An 18644-nucleotide genomic window follows, 5' to 3' on the forward strand; every position below is an offset into this window, starting at 1 on the left:
GAATTTATTTTTTCCATGCCGGGCTCGGTGGCTCAGCCTGTAATCCCGCGCTTTTGGGAGGCTGAGGTGAGTGGATTGCCTGAGCCCTTGGGTTCGAGACCCGCCTGGGCAGCGAGACCTCATCTCTACAATAAATCAAAAAATTAGCCGTGTGTGGTAGTGCGTGCCTGTAATTACGGTTACTCGGAAGGCTGAGGCGGAAGGATCGCCGGAGCCCAGCAGGTCGAGGCTGCGGTGGCCGGGAGCCACTGCACTCCAGTCTGGCGACCGAGTGAGACTCAAACTCAAAAAAAAAAAAAAAAAAAGAACTTATTTTTTCCTCTATAGGCATTTTCTTAAACTTCAAATTTTTATTTTTTTAGCTACTTGTAAAGTTGTCCTTTCATTATCTTAAAAATAAAATGACTAATGTTAAAAATATTGAGCATGCAGTTAGATAGCATTCACATTTTAGTACTGAAACTAATGAAAAGTGGGAGAATGAGGACTGCAAAATATTTGACAATGTCAATTACCCTTGAGTTTCTGAGAAGCAGCATGAATTGTACAGTCATTGGCCAGTGCTTTCAATAAGGATAGAGGGAAATAAGAAAAAGAGAATTGTGCTGAAGTGTACTGTCTTCATGACAATGATACCCTGTGTAGCTGTTCCTGATAGTATTAATGAAATGACAAATTTCTCACACATTAACTTTGTCTACTATTGATTTAATTTATTTATTATACTTGGAAATTTTTAGAACCTTCTTACTTTTCATGAATAACTGCATCCTTAATTTTTACTTGATGATGAAAACAGCAATCCATGGACTAAATACTTCAAATACTAAGAATTGCATATAAAATGATAGCATAGTATGTAGCACACGGTACATACTCTATTATTATTAGTCCTTTGTAACTATCATCTTTTCGTACCTCAGTATAGAAATCCACTTTTGTAAGTGATCCTGCAGAGTGTTTCTTGACAAGTATGTGTTGCATCAGTTGGAAAGAATGGGATAGGATTACTGTGAGCTAGCAGGAGTTTTTGCATAGCCTGAAGAATATATATTGATAGACAGAATTTATTGAACATGTATTATAAAATAAGCAGTATGAAAAAGTGTGTGGGTTATATCACTTAATCCACAGCAGAGGAAACAGAGGTTTAGTAGTAGAATAACTCCGGTTATAATGAAAACACATTGATCTCCAACGTTTTAGGTCAAAAAGAATTAGTCCAATGCAAACAGTCTAGTAGAATGATTCCCAGCATCCTTCCTCTTTTTATTCCTGCCTGGGTTTTAACTCCACATGAAGTGTTCAGTAACTTATCATTGTTATCTTACTGCTTTCAACATATTCTTAGAAAAGGATCAAAATTTAGTCCTTTACTATTTAATATAAATTTAAGCTACTCTGCACTTGAAGATTTATCTAGTACTGCGAATTGAAAGTTTTGTCATCAGTTAAAGGGGGTTCTGATATCAGTCAATAGATGAGAGACATATTGGGTAGTTTTGGAAGTGTAGTGTGGTGGTAAAGTGCTTTTCCAGAATTTTCAAATCACAACATATGTACAGTTACTCCTAAGGTAATAGATAATTACAATTTTGCACAACCAGGCCTAGAAGCCTAGGGTATAGTACGTGCTTAATTGTTGAATGGATGATAAACGCATACCAGCCATTTTACACATTTATTTACTTTAATTTGCATAATAATTTTATAAAGTAATTACTGTTCTTATCTTATTTTCATTTAAGCTGGAAGACCCGAAGAAGAGAGGCATTAGGAGGCTTGCTTAAGGATGGTAGAATGAATAATGTGAATCTTGGCACTCTAGCTCTAGAGTCTAATACTTCTAGTCGTTTTTGTTTTCTATCTCTCTATTTCTCTGTTTCTGTTTTTCTCTTCCAAAGTTTTGTCCATCCTTGGTATTCATCATACCTTAATCTACTTTCTCTCTAAAGGATTTCATGTCATTTGTTGGTCACAACTACTAACTGGGATGCATAAATTTGAATTTCTGTATCAATTTCCTCTTATATTTTCAAGTATCTACCAACATCACACAGATCTCCCATACCTTCTCATCCTCAACAAATCCCAAACTGAACTTATTATATTCCTTGTCAAACCATTTTCTTCTCTTATGTTACTTACTTGAAAGCATCATCATCCATCAACCTGTTAAAATTAAAAAAAAAATTAGGGTTGTTTGTGACTTTCAATTCTTCTTAACAGCCCACATCTGTTTAGTAACCAAATCTGTCCCTTAAATGCCTTTAAAACTATCTCTTATCATCTGTTCTACTGTTAAAATCTTTTATTTGAACCTTTATCTTGTATCGCCTAGGTTATTGTGAGACTCTTTTAATGACTGTCACTGACACTTCTTTCTCCCTCTAATTCTTTTCAATGTCACCATTGCTATCCTAAAAACCATTTTGTCACACCTTTACAGGCCGTTACTTATAAGATAAACTTCCTTTTGTGGTATGTAAGGCTTTCCACAGAAGTGATGAGTTTCTCTGTCAGCATCATCTTGTCATCTTGTGGCACTTCTGCCATATGTCCTATGCGTGCCAGACTACTACAGTTTCACACCTCTCTCAGTAGGCTACTTTTGAACATCCCTGGACCCTTGTTTATGCACTTTCCTTCCTTTGGTTTGCCTTTGTCTCCTAGAAAATTAATTTATCTTTTTAGCCCTGCCTAAATTTCATGGCTTCCTTCCCAATATCTTCAGGCAGAATTAGTGTAATTTAATGAAGTTTTCTTGTAATTATCAAATTTTTATTTTGTGAAATTTGATGCAAACAAAAATATGTAACATATAAGAAATTAAGAAGCATAATAATTGAATTGTGATTCCACCAAACAGCTTATGAACTAGATTATGACAATTTCTTTGAAGCTATCTGGATGCATGTCTTCCGTGCCACCATTTGCCTCCCATCAAATTTAATCATGATGTTGAATTTAGTGTTTATATTTCTTTTGCATTTTAAAACAGTGTAAATAGGAATATATGTATCTTTAAAATTATAATGCATATAGTTTTATTATATGGTGTACTATCAGTTTCTTTGACTTATTCAATGCTATATTTCTAAGATCCTTTGTGGTAATGCCTAAGGGCTGAGGGTAATGTATCACAGCTGTATTTTAACTAATTTTTAAACTATTTCACATTTATTTATATATTTTCGTAAAGGTGAATGTTTGCCCTTTTTCCATTTTAAACAAAATTTTATGTTGCTATGAGAATTCTTGAGCATTTTATAAATGAATATGTGCAAGAATTGCTTTAGGGCATAACCTAGGGGTAGAATTGCTGGGTGCAAGAATATATGCCTATTTAACTTTAGAAGAAAAAGACAAACTATTTCCAAAATATATGTGCCAATCTGCACTCTCACCAACAATACACAATTTTTCCTTATTGTGTGTAATTTACGTGCTGGTGTTCTCCAATGAGCAATGAACCCTCTAAGTGAGGGACTATATCTCATTTTCGCTACAGTAGGTATATATGAAATAATTAATATATAGTAGTTTAAGCACAACTAAGGTGAAAATCAAGAAAACAGATATGGGAGAGGTAAGAACAAGTGAGGAAATGGTTTATTATTCAACTTAGAACATGACTTTAATTTAACCCCATATGTTTTTCTTTTTCTTCCCCCATGAAATGGGACTAAAACCAGAGGTCCAGAGCTAAAAACTGAATTTGCCTTTTCAGGATAATTGCTTTTTAATATTTCCTACTTTACATAGAAAAAATATGTATAAATATTGTAGATATTTGGTACCTTTTATTGATATGCAATTTTGGTTCTAGAAACATTTTATATTTGCATTACCTGTCTTTCAAAGAAAGTCCTAAGTTTTATGGAAATTTGTTAACATAGAAGTGTGCTTAAACATTTTTTAGAAGTTCTGCTTTCTAGTTATTTTAGTAAAGAATATAATGTAAGTAAAAAAGAGACAGTTCTCAGCATTATAAAGCTTTGCTTTCCACAAGTGCATTTCCATAATAACATGAGTATAATACTTTTTTCTAAACTCCCTGTGAATTAAAAAGTTTAGTGAAATTGTTCATTAAACACATTTAGCTGTTGAGAAAATGGAGTCATGAGCAAATAATCTGTTTTGTTTATCATGTGACTCTTCTGACTTTGGTCTGATACTCTATTAATAACAGTTTCCTACAATTTTTAATTTCTTCTCCTAAATGAATGTTTTATTGAGCATTTCATAACTACTCCATTACTGAAAATCTCTGTACACAATTACATAATTTTTTTATTGATATTCATCTGCTTTTGTTTAGTTAAAAAGTATTGTTTTTGTAGTTCTTTTTTATTAAGATATTTTGAATTCCTAAATATTAATAGATATTTTGTTTTCTGCCTAAGCATCTTACTATACAGTGCATACCACTATTTTTGCATGCATGCTTTGAAAAATATATGTTTAATGACAAATAGAAATTAGATGTTTTTGAAAAATTGGGAAGGACTGCTTTTTATTTTTTTAATTTGATTTTTTTTTAAAGATGTGGAATACAATTTAGGATTAGGTATACAAGTGGTCATAGTACAGGTGAAGTTGGGCCTCCTTTTGGTCCCCACTTCGCCTGGTTTGAGATCAGGTACCCTTATTGATGTTATGTGTCCCTCCACCCTTCCCTGACAGTTTCTCGCTATTGCCAATCCTTTTCTTATAGTATTATGATAATAGACTCTACATTTGGGTTTCTGAGGAGACGAAAACACCTGGCTATTTTATAAAACCAGTTCTGTTGGAGAATCCTCAGATTTCCAAGTGAAAGAGAGAGATTAGCTTATCTCATGAACTTGTCCCATATTGTGTAAAATTTTATTTTTTAATACACTCAATGCTTTTCATTTTCCCTTGAAACTGCCTCTGATTAATATTTAAATAAATGTAATCACTAGCTTTTACTAAGACTAATTGTGAAATTGAATACTCTTCACATAGGGAATTTTTTAATGTTTGCAGAGGCATTTTGTCAGCAGTTTTTGTGCTATTTAAAAGATCAGTGTCTAATGGGATTAAGTTGGATAATCAAATAACAAACTGAGATCTGGGTACATGATTTGATGCCTGTGGAGTACTTCTCTGATGAATATAAATGAAAAGTGGTTCGTGGTTAGGGGTAGAAGTCACCATGCCACTAGGCCTGGTGTTTCTGCTAAGTCAGCACCTGGCAAGAAATGGAGCCTCAGATGGAGGAATGGACTGCCATGAGAAGAAAGAAATAGAATTTCCCTCCCATGGACTGGAAAGTGTCACGTGATATTTTGAGCAATGCTGGATTAGGAAATATTGAAGAAAATAATTTAATGCAATATTCATGGCTTAAAATCAGTTTTTAGTTTCTCATTGTCTGTATTCTCAACCAATTATTTGATCGATAATTTGCCTAGTCCCTTGCTTCACTTTACTTCTAGATCTGGCCTGTTTTTTCTTCCAATGGGATAGGAATATGTACTGTGAAGCTCCTTTTTGCCCTAAGATTTCCATCTTGGTGTTTATGTTTTTCCAACAATAGTCACTTATGTACTCACTATTTCTTCTTTTTTTTTTGAGTTGGAGTTTCACTCTGTCACCCAGGCTAGAGTGCAGTGGCACTCATGGCCACCCCTGTGTCGACCTGCTGGGCTCCGGTGATCCATCCGTTTCAGCCTTCCAAGTAGCCAGAATTACAGGTGTGTGCTACCACGTCAGCTAGTTTTTTAATATATATTGTAGAGATGAGATCTCACCAGGCTAGTCTCAAACCCCTGAGCTCAGGCAATCCTCTTGCCTCAGCCTCCCAAAGTGCTAGGATTACAGACTTGACCCACCACATCCATCCACTATTTCTACTTTTTAACAAAAAATATAATGCAGCTTTGAAACAATTTAAATTATAGGAAGAAAAATGTTCATCTATTATTACAGCATCCTGTTATTATATATGTGTTATGTACTGTAGATGTATATATGTGTGCAATATATGTAATAGTTTTAGTAAGAATGTATGAGTTCAATGTTTTACCAAATATTATATCAAGTTTATTTTTGCATGACTTAATTTTTAATAAAGTCTAAAATATTCCGGCTAGTGAAATGCTTAGAGATTTAATTATTATTTTATTACTAGCCATTTGGTTTTCTCCTTCCCTAATACTTTATGTTCTATAACCCCACAGCATCTAGATATGTGGTTGTTCATCAGTATTATTTCATGGGATTTTCTCCTGTTTATAAGATGTATGAAGCTTCACCTTCAAAATAAGCTGAAGTCAATTTATGATCATTTGAGTCTTCTTAGGGGTTCTCCATATTCTTACTGCACATTTTTTACATATCACAAAAAGATTCTAGTTTATTTTTGTGTAACACGTTAGTTACACACATGCAATATAACATAGAAAGTTATATTTGCAGGATTAAAAAAACTATGTATAAGAAATACAACTTAATATTATATATCTTTTATATTCCTTACTGGGCATTCACAGATGGTATATTTTGTTAAGAAACAATTCATAATGTTTCATTAAGCATTTTAATGGTTTAGATGATGATTGATTCAATATAAAATTGCCTTAAGGACATAAATAGGCTTGACCAGCCCATATACATTTTTACTAAACACAATGTTTATTTATGCCATATTTTTTGTGCATTTTGTGTTTTAGAATTGATTTTTAAAATCAATTGATTTTTATTTTAAAAATAAAACAAATTGCATTTCCATTGTATATAACATGCTCAAGTCATAAATTTGTCTGGTTAATGTTTACTTTCAAAACAACTAATTAGGTATGCATTGTTTTTTAAGGTACAGTAGTGTCAATTCATTTTCAAATGGTTATAACTTTTTACTGGTAGCCGGGCTTGGTGGCTCAGCCTGTAATCCCGCACCTTTGAGAGGCTGAGGTGAGTGGATTGCCTGAGCCCACGGGTTCGAGACCCGCCTGGGCAGGCGAGACCTCATCTCTACAATAAATCACAATATCAGCCGGGTGTAGTAGCGCATATCTGTAATTCCAGCTACTTGGAAGGCTGAGGCAGAGGGATCGCCGGAGCCCAGCAGGTCGAGGCTGCAGTGGCCGGGAGCGGCCACTGCACTCCAGTCTGGGCGACAGAGTGAGACTTCAATTCAAAACAAACAAACAAACAAAAACAAAACAAAACTTTTTACTGGTCATTTTTGTTGATTTTATTCCTTGAAATTGCCTACTATGATTTTATTTTATATGTATAAGTATTTCTAGTGGTTTTATTTGAAGAGGAGATTTTACAAAATAAGTATATTTGACTTAATAGCTTTGAGTTTGTTAAAATAAGTGCAGAGCTAAAGAGATTGCACAGAATTAATCATATTTAAGGAAGGCCTTTATTCTTTTCTTTTCTCTCTCGCTTAATACTTCTTTATTTTCCCACCTTCCCACCTCTCTCATTTTCTGACTTGCAGGATCAAATTTACAAACTAGGAATTAGGGTTGTGAGAAGTTTAGAAAAAGAGCAAGAGTGAAAAATTTAAGCTGTGTCTCAAGCCTGTAGTTTTAGGTATATCTTCAGTATTAATATTAAGGTTTAACATTTAAACTAGGGCTATATTTTACAGATAAACCTTTCATACAAGATATGGCCATAATATCAGAAAAAATTGCATAACTATAATGGGGATAAATACAAATATACATATGTTTTATTATAATGTTTTATACGTACAATATTCTATAATGTTGCTGACAGGTGCTAGAAGAGTAGAACAAAGAAAGAAGGAACATGACAGGTTTGGAAATTAAATATCATTGCAAATTCTTTGTGACTACGTTCACTGCTAAGTGAGTACTTAAACCTACCTATTTGAATCTGTGCTGGGGCCTGTGACTATTGCTTTATGAATAAAGTATGTCAGGAGTGATATTGTACCTATTCTGAGCCTAGAATTTAAAAAGACAAGCAGTGTCAAATATCTGCTTCTTGAACCTTGAACAATTATCATAATACTATAAGAAAGGGATTGACAATAGGTGAAACTGCCAGGAGAGGGGGAGTAAGATTGGAAGGTGAGGGGAACTGCTAGAGGAAGAAGGAGCACACCTCATCAACAAGGGTACCTGCATAACCAACATTTGTACACCTAACACTGAATTATACCCCACATCTTAAAAAAAAAATTCGGTTTCTTGAATCTAGCAGCCATACTGTGAGGAAGCTCAATCAGCAATGAGGGGATCCATATGAAGAATATCAGAGGCCCCTTGCCCACAACTTTAGGTGATCTTCCAATCTGCAGACAAAATCAACTTTCCAGACATGTGAGTGAAACTTGGAAGTACATCCTTCAGCCCCAATTAAGTGGTCCCAGCAGATGCCACACACAGAAGAAATGAATTGTCCCTTTCAAGCCCTGCTCACATTTCAAAAATAGGAACAAATAAATGATCATATTATTTTAACTCTACAGTTTTGGATGCCTTGTTATACAATAAGAGATAATGGAATCCTTGGGAGATGATACTGTAAGGAAAGGCCAGGTAATTCATGTCTTTTATAGCCATGTTAGGATTTGATCACAAAGGGATATCTTGGCAGTGCCAGGGGATTTGATTTGCATTTTTATTGCTGTGGTTGTTCTGTAACGAATGGATCTGAAGTATCATAGTTGAAGAATAAGATCAGTTATGAAGTTAGTATGGTTGGTGAGTTGAGTTGATAAGGGTTTGAGTGTAGACAGTAAATATGGTGGAAAAAGAACAAAGTTTGGCACATATATCAGTATTAAAACTGTTTGATGACAATGCCACTTTGATAATGTTGATAATGCAATGATACCTTGTTGCTCTTTTTGGTCATTGTATATTCTTTAGTTTGGTTTGAATTGTCCAGTTGTTTCTCAGAGAATACACTGACGATGATTCTTGATGGAAAAGTTGGGTGGATCAGAGAAGATTCTCATGTCTTCTGACAAAATTTCTACCATATAGAGTCCATTGTATCCAAGTTCAAATCTGACTTTCCTATCAAGAGTAAGAGGAGAAAGAAGGAGGGGAAACATGGACTATTCTGGCAAGAGAAATCCATTACCCAGTTTGGTCCATGACATATCTTGGTTAGTTTGATGAATGGTGCTTGTAACCACAGTTCATATAAATATATAGAATGTGTGTTTTGGCTATTAAATAAGGAGCTTTTCCAACAATCCAAATATGAGTTTGTGAGTAAACTAGTGGAGTTTCAGGTTAAAGAGTTGAAGCAAATACTGAATACACCCAAAGATAGTACCTAATTGCCACCTGTCATTCCAGATATTTCTTGAAATTATTTGGTCATTTGTTTGAAAATTTTATTTACTCATTTAGCAAATACTTATTGAGTTTCTTACTAATTGCCAAGATACTGTGCTTGTCAGTGTGCGTGTGTGTGTGTGTGTGTGTGTGTGTGTGTGTGTGTGTGAAACCTGAATAAAATGGTTCTTCATACATTTACAATTTGGTAAAGGAGACACAATCTCAGATTTTAGAAATTTAAATAACAGTGTGGTGCAAGCAATGTGTATAAAAAAATACCAGTTTAAATAAAATTCCACCACTTGGATTTATTTGTAGTCTAAATTATCTCCTCAAAAGAAGTTTTAAACATATTGTTAGTAAACGCCTAATATTTTTAAATTTCTACAAGATCAACTTTGATATTTTGGAAAAACTTCTGAAAAATGCTATGTGCTTTGACCCTACTTAATCTCTTGCTTAGTAAAAAGGAGTCATGGGCCAGAACACCTGAGTGCTAGATTACTCACAGCTGTCACCAACTGATTTTGAGACATTAAGCAAGTCATAATCTCTCTATGCCTGTTTTTTGTTTGTTTCTTTAATCCTATAACTACTTACCTTAGTTATCAATAAGGATTATGCAGTAGATTAAAAGAGATAAGAGTAAATATGAAGTGTTTCAAAGGCAAAAGCTTACACATCTTAAAAAATAGACTACTTGTATTTATTTTATTTTTTCATATTTTTACTTCTTTATTAAAGATGTGGGGTACAGTTTAGGGTTAGATATGCTAATGTTCATTAAAAGATATCTTATATAATGTGTCTTATATAAAGATCTAATGTATGCATATGCATTTTCTCAGGTAAAAGTGAGTAAACCCAGATGTAAGTGGTTTTTACTTTCATGTATAATGAAACAATGATTTACTGAACCATTCCCCTTTTCATTTGGGTTAAAATTTAGAGAAAAATAAAAGAATCATGACTGAAAAGAAGAACTCTGTACCTGTGTGCCTTCTTACTAATGCTATTGTTTAGAACAAAATTTGAAAATGTGGGAATTTCTGGCTACTATATTAGCTTGGCAGAGTTAAAATACTGAAGAAATTAAGGATCTTGCTCCTTAGAAATTGTGCCAACAATCAATCACCAAAGAATCTGCAGTTTGGACATGGGAAAGGTATAGCCTTTCTTTTTTCAAACTCCTCTCTGAAGTTTTCTGAATGAGCCACTGTTGCATTAGCTAAGGGAGAGACTACCTTTCCTATTATCTTTTTAGCATACAAAATGAGTGTTTTCAGCATGGTATGGTTGGGTACCTCTTTGGTCATGTCTGGGAATTTCAAGGTACCCCATTGGAGTGTTGTGAGTTTTTAATTGAACCATGGGGCAATAATTTTCAAACTATCTGTTTGCCTCATTTTACTACTAATAAATAAGCTTGATGGAAGTTTCCTTAGGTGTAATGGAGCTCTTAGAATTTTGAATTGAACTCTTGCTCTTTTCCATGTATATTTAACTCTAAGTCTTTTAACCAAAACTTACAAAGCACACAAAAATTCAGTTATGCAGAATGAATAAGTTCTAAGATTAAATGCACAGCATGCTGACTATAGTTAACAATACTGTATTACATACTTGAAATTTATTAAGAAACTAGATCTTCATTGTTCTCATCTCACATACACACACACAAAAGATAACTATGTGTGGTGCCGGACATGTTAATAAACTTGACTGTGGTATCATTTCAACAAACACACACACACACACACACACACACACACACACACACACACACACACACCCACACACCACATCACATTGTATACCATAAATATACACAATTTTTATTTGTCAAGGAAAAAACTTACAAAGACTGTCACTTGGTCGCATTGTGATGGAAAACAACATAATATTTCCCATATGTTACAATGCTATTTTTTATTTTTGTATCTAAAACATTTTTGTATGAGCAGCATACATTTTCACTTCACTCCAGAACCAGCAAGCCCACCTGGTCTTTTTCCTATCTGATAAGAGCAACACAAATTTTACTTTATATCATACACCTGTAATACCTAAATATACCATTAAGGAATGGCGATCATTTCCTTTTCTTCTCCTGACATACTTTTTTAAAGAGCTCCACACTTTGCTAATGTTCTTAGCAAAGCAGGGTTGGCAGATCCTGTTACTTAATTGGACTACAGCTTTATGTGACAAACAAATGAAAGAGGTTATTTCTAGAGAAAAAAAAATGACCCTGCAGCTACATAAGAGGCATTTAACTGTCAAGACTGTGGACATGGAGTTGTGTGTTTTCCTGCAACAATGGATGACACCGTTAGTATTTCAAGTAGCAAAAAGAAATGTTCTTTGCAATCCCTAAGTTGGTTGAGAAAGAGCAAGGTATAGTAATCTCTAAAAAACATTCCATTTCCTACTGCTAATTATGGCTAAATCTCTCATGTTTACAGCTCACAAACTGCTGAAACAGCTGAATGATTTCTATCTGATGACAGAACTACTATCATTTGGAAATATCGGCAAGATATTTGGGCATTATAGTAAGTTTAAGTCAAATAGTTATCTCAGCTGCAAAGATGGAGACTAGTGATTATCATTTGGAAATGTTTTATATTGAAATACACTTTTTTTCAATGACAAGTATTGGGTTTTATTTCTTAAGAGATATTTTAGTTGAAGAGTACTTGTTTTAGACCTCATATTATTGTATAATCTTTTTAATAAAGATATTGCAATGGCTCCCTGGTAGAAGAATGTATGCTTTTTAAGCTGTTCCCATTATACCAAAAGGTACATATGTGACAAATTTTTATTATTGAGAAATGGCTACTGAAATTTGTAATTTAGCCTGTGACTTCAGAACTTTAATTCTAAGTTAACCAGTCAATATGATCAAATGAATAGCCTTGTTCTAATTAGCTGATCAAACCAAACCATTGTAGACACTACTAATATTAAGTTTTGTGTGTTTGTTCTTAAGTTGATATTTCAAATGTAAAATCAAGTCACAGGCAGCAAAGTGCCGTTCCTTGTAGAACACGGAGTAATATTTAAAAATTCTGTCCCTGATTCACTTTAATAGAATTGTAAAATAGAATTAATTTCTTGTTTCAAAATTGGCTTGTATTTTCATTTTCCTTTCATCATCCCCTCTGAACAGATTTACAGTTTACCATTTATTTTTAGATCTCTAAAGTATCTAAATTATTACATGTGTATATCTTATGATACAAATCAATTCAGAAAATCTCTTATTAACAATTTTTATTCTCAGACTAGAATTTCTAGATCTGATGTGTTTTAGACTAAGAGTAGAAATTGCTCAGAGAGTAAACAAGTCTTTTTCAACCAGATTTTAAAAACACCTCATCAGGAGTACCCATTCATGTAATTTTTGTCTCTAAGTATTGATTTTTCTTTTTCTTTTTTTTTACTACATTACGACTCACATTATCTAGTCAACTGACATGGATCACTGAGAAATCAGTACATTAGAACGTTCGGTTATTATTGACCTAAAGAAATTTAAAAATAGCGTGTAAGAGGTTGTTGCCATCATATCTTATTACAGATTCCAAATGTTCATTTTTCTTTATATATGTCCTTGGGTTTCAATTTAGAGAAGGACTTTACTGATGATAATTTGTTCCTTTTCCTTGACTGATTAAGAAAATCAATTCTGATACACTGTGTCATGCAGGCATATGTGTGTGTATATATGTGTGTGTGTGTGTAAGTATACGATATACTGTGCAAAAAAAAAAAGAAAATGGAAGCTTTGTCTCCATTAGTCATTATTGCTACCCAGGTAATCTGCTAACATGTAAGTTTTCTATCAATAGAACAAAAAATTCTTAACTTTTAATTAGCCTAAAATAACACCCAACTATATGCAGACATGTTTTCATTTTTATAATACAAAAAAAAATTAATTCACTAGTATCAAAAGACCCATTTTACCTCAGGCTCTGCTTTTTTTGTTATATTTATTTCCACAAGAATAAAATAATTCAAGGGAAAACAACAATCTAGATATTAAATTTACCTGGGAAACTGTAAAAAAATATCCATGTTTGGAACCCATTCTAGAACAATGAAATCAGAATCTTTGGGGTCAAGTCCCAGACCTGAGCAAGTCTCCATAGCTCCCCAGTTTATCCTAATGGACAGTCAGGTCTGATAAATACTTTATTAGGCACACTCTTTCAATGTTCTCTTGCTTAATTTTAATCACTTTTGATTCTTCTCTGGCCTAGAATATATTTCTATTTTTGTTGTCTCAATAGTGGCAGAAAGAGTCATACTTGCAAGAAGCCATCTTAACTTTCAAACTTTAACTCACGGAATCTCTTTCAACTGAACTTATAAATATTTGATTTTAGTGTAAATATGTTCCTACACTGCAGAGGTCTTGAATCCACCCAGTTCTCAAAACAACTACAACAACAAAACAAACAAGTACAAAAACATAACCAGTAAGTAGGGACTCATGAAACATTTACTATTTGTTTGGCTTCCTCCATCTGAAATTACTTTTTTATGGAAATTGTTTTTCATTTTTTTAGCAACTATCTGCATTTGCTGAGGACTGAGAGGTTTCCCAGAATGTAGACTTTCAGTTATAAAACCTGGGAAATCCTGAGCAAACTTTCATAGTTGGTCACTCTACTTCCATTTCCTTAATTTAAATAGACTGGTCCCAGCCCCTTGAGTAACAAAATGCCTAATTGAGAAGCTTTCTATTAGTTCATGTAAGCTTCAGAAATCCTAAAAGGCAAAAGTAGTATTCAGCCTGATAAAACAGTGTTTCAAGATTTAGTATTTAGGAAAAGTAAAATGAGAAGGTTGAGCTGGATGTCTGAATTTCCCTCGGTTTAAATATCTTGCTATTGGGTAAAAAAAGGAAAATGCTATTTGTGTATCTCTTGAGACTTTACAACACTATTTAGAATTTGACAACAATCTAGCCAGACTGTGCTGATATACCTTGATTAATGTAATTATTCAATTCAATTTAATTCAATAAATACCATGTACCACTGGAGATGCAGAAGTCGTTCAGATATAGTCCTTATTCTCAAAGAGTTCACAGTTTGGTTGATACAGACCACCTACATTAGCCAGGGAAATCTTGGTAAGAGCCATGAGATGTAGTCTTAGTAGGTATAAATTATTAAAGGTAGTTTCTAGACTGATTTTTGTGTTCCCCATGTTCCCTATTTCCAAACAAATATAATTATTCATTCTGAATTTGATTTCTGAATTTAAGGTGTCTAGACAGGTTACTTTGGCAACCATCAAATAATCTTGCTGACAAGGACTTTGCTGTTCCCATAACAAGGAAACATTGCCAGGTGACCTGTTGTTAATCCTTTGATGATATTTGTTATTCTGATATTTGATCTCTTCAGCTATTAGACAGAGCTGGTGCAAAAAGAAATTTCTTCAGGACATATTTTGACAAAATAGCCAAGGAAGAAATGAAAGAGAGATCCATACCTCCACTTGGGACTGTAAACTGTTCAAAGTTTTCATACAAGAGGAGTTTCAAATACAACTCCTCTCCTTATCAGGTATGACATATTCAGTGTGTTATTGAACTTCCCTAAATATGTTTCTCATTTGTTAAATTGCTATGATCATTCTACCTCTTTCATGCAGTCGGGAAGATTGAATGCAATAATTAATGGAAAGAATCTATCATGATTCCTGGCACATAGTTAAAACACAATGTGTATGTGTGTTTTTGTATTTGTGGTTCCCTTCTCTGTCCTTTAGTGCTTCCTAAAGGTTATCAAATCTCTTTTATGCTTACCAGATATCAAATAATTGGAAATGATCTGGCATCTTCTATATTTCCACAGTATGCTTAGACATGACAGGCAAAGAGTCATGTGAGGAAAATAATATAAAATAGAGTCATGTGAGAACAGAATTTGGGGGAATTGTACATATCAGAAAACTTTTAAACCTGGTATACTAAGGCCAGCATTTAACTATCTCTATCTATCTCTAATTAGGAAGATTTTCCCTTACTTTTTGAAATTGTGTCAACAAATTGTGTCAACAAACGCTTTTTCCTAAGCTCCTTCTTTCATATATGTGAACACACACATATATACATATACATACATACATACACACACACACATATATACATATACATACATATATATTTGAGATTTAAATTTTATTTTTAATATATACTTATAAATAAGCTGGGCAGTAGCAAGGCATGCATGTAAATACACTAAAAGACAACTTGGTAACTTTTATAAAGACAAAGAAAAGTCGTTGCTCCAGAGCAAAGAAAAGACCTTGATGACCCAGAGGATACATGAACTGACTGCTGTCCAAAAAGAAAAAAAGGTACCCAGGGCGCTGAAGGGTTAGTGACAGGGAGTGAGGCAGTGCTGGTGTTCTGAGTCAGAGATTTTGCTGCTGTTTGCTGGAACCATAGACCTCCTAATTATATTTATCTTCTGTCATGTCCATAGAATTTTGCACTTACAATATCACTCCTTAAATTAACAAATAGGAATTTGAATTAACAATGCTTCAGTTGTCTTATTTTTAAGATACTCTACATAAAAACCAACACAAACATTAACTTTTAGTTTTCTAGCTATCAAGTTTTAGCTGGGTGTTATTTTTGGTAGCAAAAGCCTTCTGACATTTCTTTGGAATTGCCTCCTTTTGTTACATCAGACTCAGGTCACTGGAGAAGAATAGAGGCTTTGAGGTTGACAAAGATGAAGAGGTGACTTGGGGCCAGTGCATCAAAAAACGGAACAGGTGTATATGAGAGAAGCATCCTCCATCCTGATACTCTGCACAGACATATCTTTCTTTCAAGAAGCTCAGAAAGTTCATGAAGCATGAAAAGCTTTCAATCTGCTTTTGACATAGAAAAAAATAGCTCTTCCTAAAATAAGAGTTTCCCCTAAATGCCCAGTTTCTCCACCAGGAGAGAAGTGAATGGATAATTGGATTTGAATGAACATAGGGGATGGAAAGGATGAAAAATAATTTCATTGTGCTATTTAAAATTCCAAAGCAGATAGTTTTTTGCTTTGGAATTTTTTTCTTTGTTCGGTTTTAAGAAACGAAAATATAGTTGGGTTTGCTCTTTTTAAATACATTCTGATCAGAATTTTATGTATTAAGAGCTGAACAAGATCGGAGTTGTAGAAAATCCTTAGCTTACTAAAACTCGAGGCTGCACGTCAGTTTATGTTATTAAATAAATATCTGCAATGTTATCAAATAAAGCAAAAGAGCAGGTGGATTATCTAGGAATAGAGACAATTCCTTTTACTTTTATGAACTAATATTGATAAGTGCTCCATCACAGGAACAAATTCTCTATTAAAGTGTTCTAATTTTCTCTAAGGTCAGTTTTATTTTCATACAATACAACAAGCTGAATATTTATAGTCACTCATTAACAGAAAATTTTCTAAACTCAGTCAGTGTGTCTTGTTAGGTTTTTACCTAGCTGTGTAGTTTCTGTTTCTTTTTCTATTTCCAAAGTCTCTTACCTAATTATGACATTTGTCTACATATAATTATCTCCTCAATTTGCTTGATTTGTCACTAAAGATCATCAACAGAACCAAATAGCTGTGTCCTCTCTTTGTCTTTCAGGAGGATATGTTAAAATACCCTCATCTTGAGCTGCCTATGCTAATTTTGGCATCTAGTGGTTTTTTCCCTTTCATCAGAATCAAACATGACACTGCAGTATGCTGAGCCTGTCTATGACACAAATATGTATTTTTTAAAACTGTACTTCTAGGTTTCTAGTTCCCAAGTTTCATGGGAGACAAGGATGACTGTATTAAATTCTCCTTCAAGGCTTGATGAAGTACCTATAAACTGTAATTTCAGTATCTAAGGGAATTAAGAACATATCAGAAGTGGAGATGGGGAAGGGCTAGAGAAAAAACTGCAGTATTATTTGGAAAGACTGAAGAGCATCTAGAAAACTATCACTTAATTATGAACTCATCCTCTTCAAAGCTTATTTGCAAGTCAAAGTTTATATTTCCACAACATATACATTGGTGTTTCAAAGAGAAAAATTGTGTGAATAATTTTCTTTGAGCAAAATCTATACCTCCTCAAAGTAATGAGTTTTATGACACCAACCTTTTTCTATTTATTCTCTCTAAGCTTTAAGTACAAAATCAGTCTTCAGTGATGTGCTCAGATTTATGCGGATTTCAGAATGACTTTTTTTTCCAAGGGGTCATCTCATTTGGGGGATAACTGCAGACTTTACTTAGGTGTAATTTCATTCCTTCTTCTTTACAAAGGTGCAGGTTGAATTCAACATGACACTGTGAGTGATATGCTTGCTAAATTTATGCTAACATAGGCAAATTTAGGGAGGAATTATTTATCAGGGAGTAATATGTTTAGATTTTTTAAGTAAGGAAAATTCTAATAAGCATAATAAAGAGCTGTGTATGAAACTGGTGACAGAAATTGGATCATTTGCTAAAGGAACTTACCTCCTGTGGAAATTCTAGTGCCACAGAAAATATTATGCATATAGAACTCACCTTCTTGACTCTAGTAATAGGGGCACAGATACAGCAAAGGCTCTTTTTGGTCTTCCAGACAAATTTTTGTGTTGTGATTGAAGAGGAGGCATCCTACCCCGCGAGCAGGATTGATACCCTTCTGCTCTGACTCCCTGATTTAAATTGAACATGTCTACTATTGACAAAGGTAATAAGAACTTTCTCATGAAAGCAATGGGCTCAGTATTTGATCTAAGTTGGTTATCCCCATTCATAAGGAAGGTTTACCAAGTTAAAACATATTTCCTGCTTAAACATTTTTTCCTTTTCTTTAAGATTCAGATCCACTGTTTTACATCTCACTTCTTGAATAGGAAGACAATTGTTTAAGAAAGACAAGTCACTCTAGCTACAATTTTGTTTAGAGTTGGTGATTATATGCTCATGTTTTATAGTATCTTATAGATTGTAAAGAGCTTCTACATACATCAGTTTGCATTGGAGAATGAAAAATACAATTTATGTGTAGTGTATGTATATATACATATATTTTACCTTTCGGACCATTATGTTTATTCATTTTATTGTGAATAGAGATTTAAGTGCTTTCTTTTCATGATGGTGCTTAGTCATGATTCTGTCTGGTTTAATGTTTTTATTCTGGTTTCTCCATTTACATCATATGCCAGCAATCCTTGGTTTTAAATTTTTAAAAGTGGAGGTTGTGAGCACAGGCCAGTCTATTAAAAATACTTTTATTATTGGGTGTTTTACATATTGTTTGTGTGGGAGTAGC

The 18644-nt window shown here is 33.7% G+C and overlaps 1 pseudogene; it reads right to left on the reverse strand.

The window, feature by feature from the left end:
- Positions 1 to 8911: 8911 nt before the first annotated feature.
- Positions 8912 to 18644, reverse strand: part of LOC103274232 — a 52369-nt pseudogene continuing 42636 nt past the window's right edge.

Source organism: Carlito syrichta, unplaced genomic scaffold (genome assembly GCF_000164805.1).
Source record: "Carlito syrichta isolate Samal-C Ts95f unplaced genomic scaffold, Tarsius_syrichta-2.0.1 Scaffold314629, whole genome shotgun sequence".
Taxonomy (NCBI): Eukaryota; Metazoa; Chordata; class Mammalia; order Primates; family Tarsiidae; genus Carlito; species Carlito syrichta.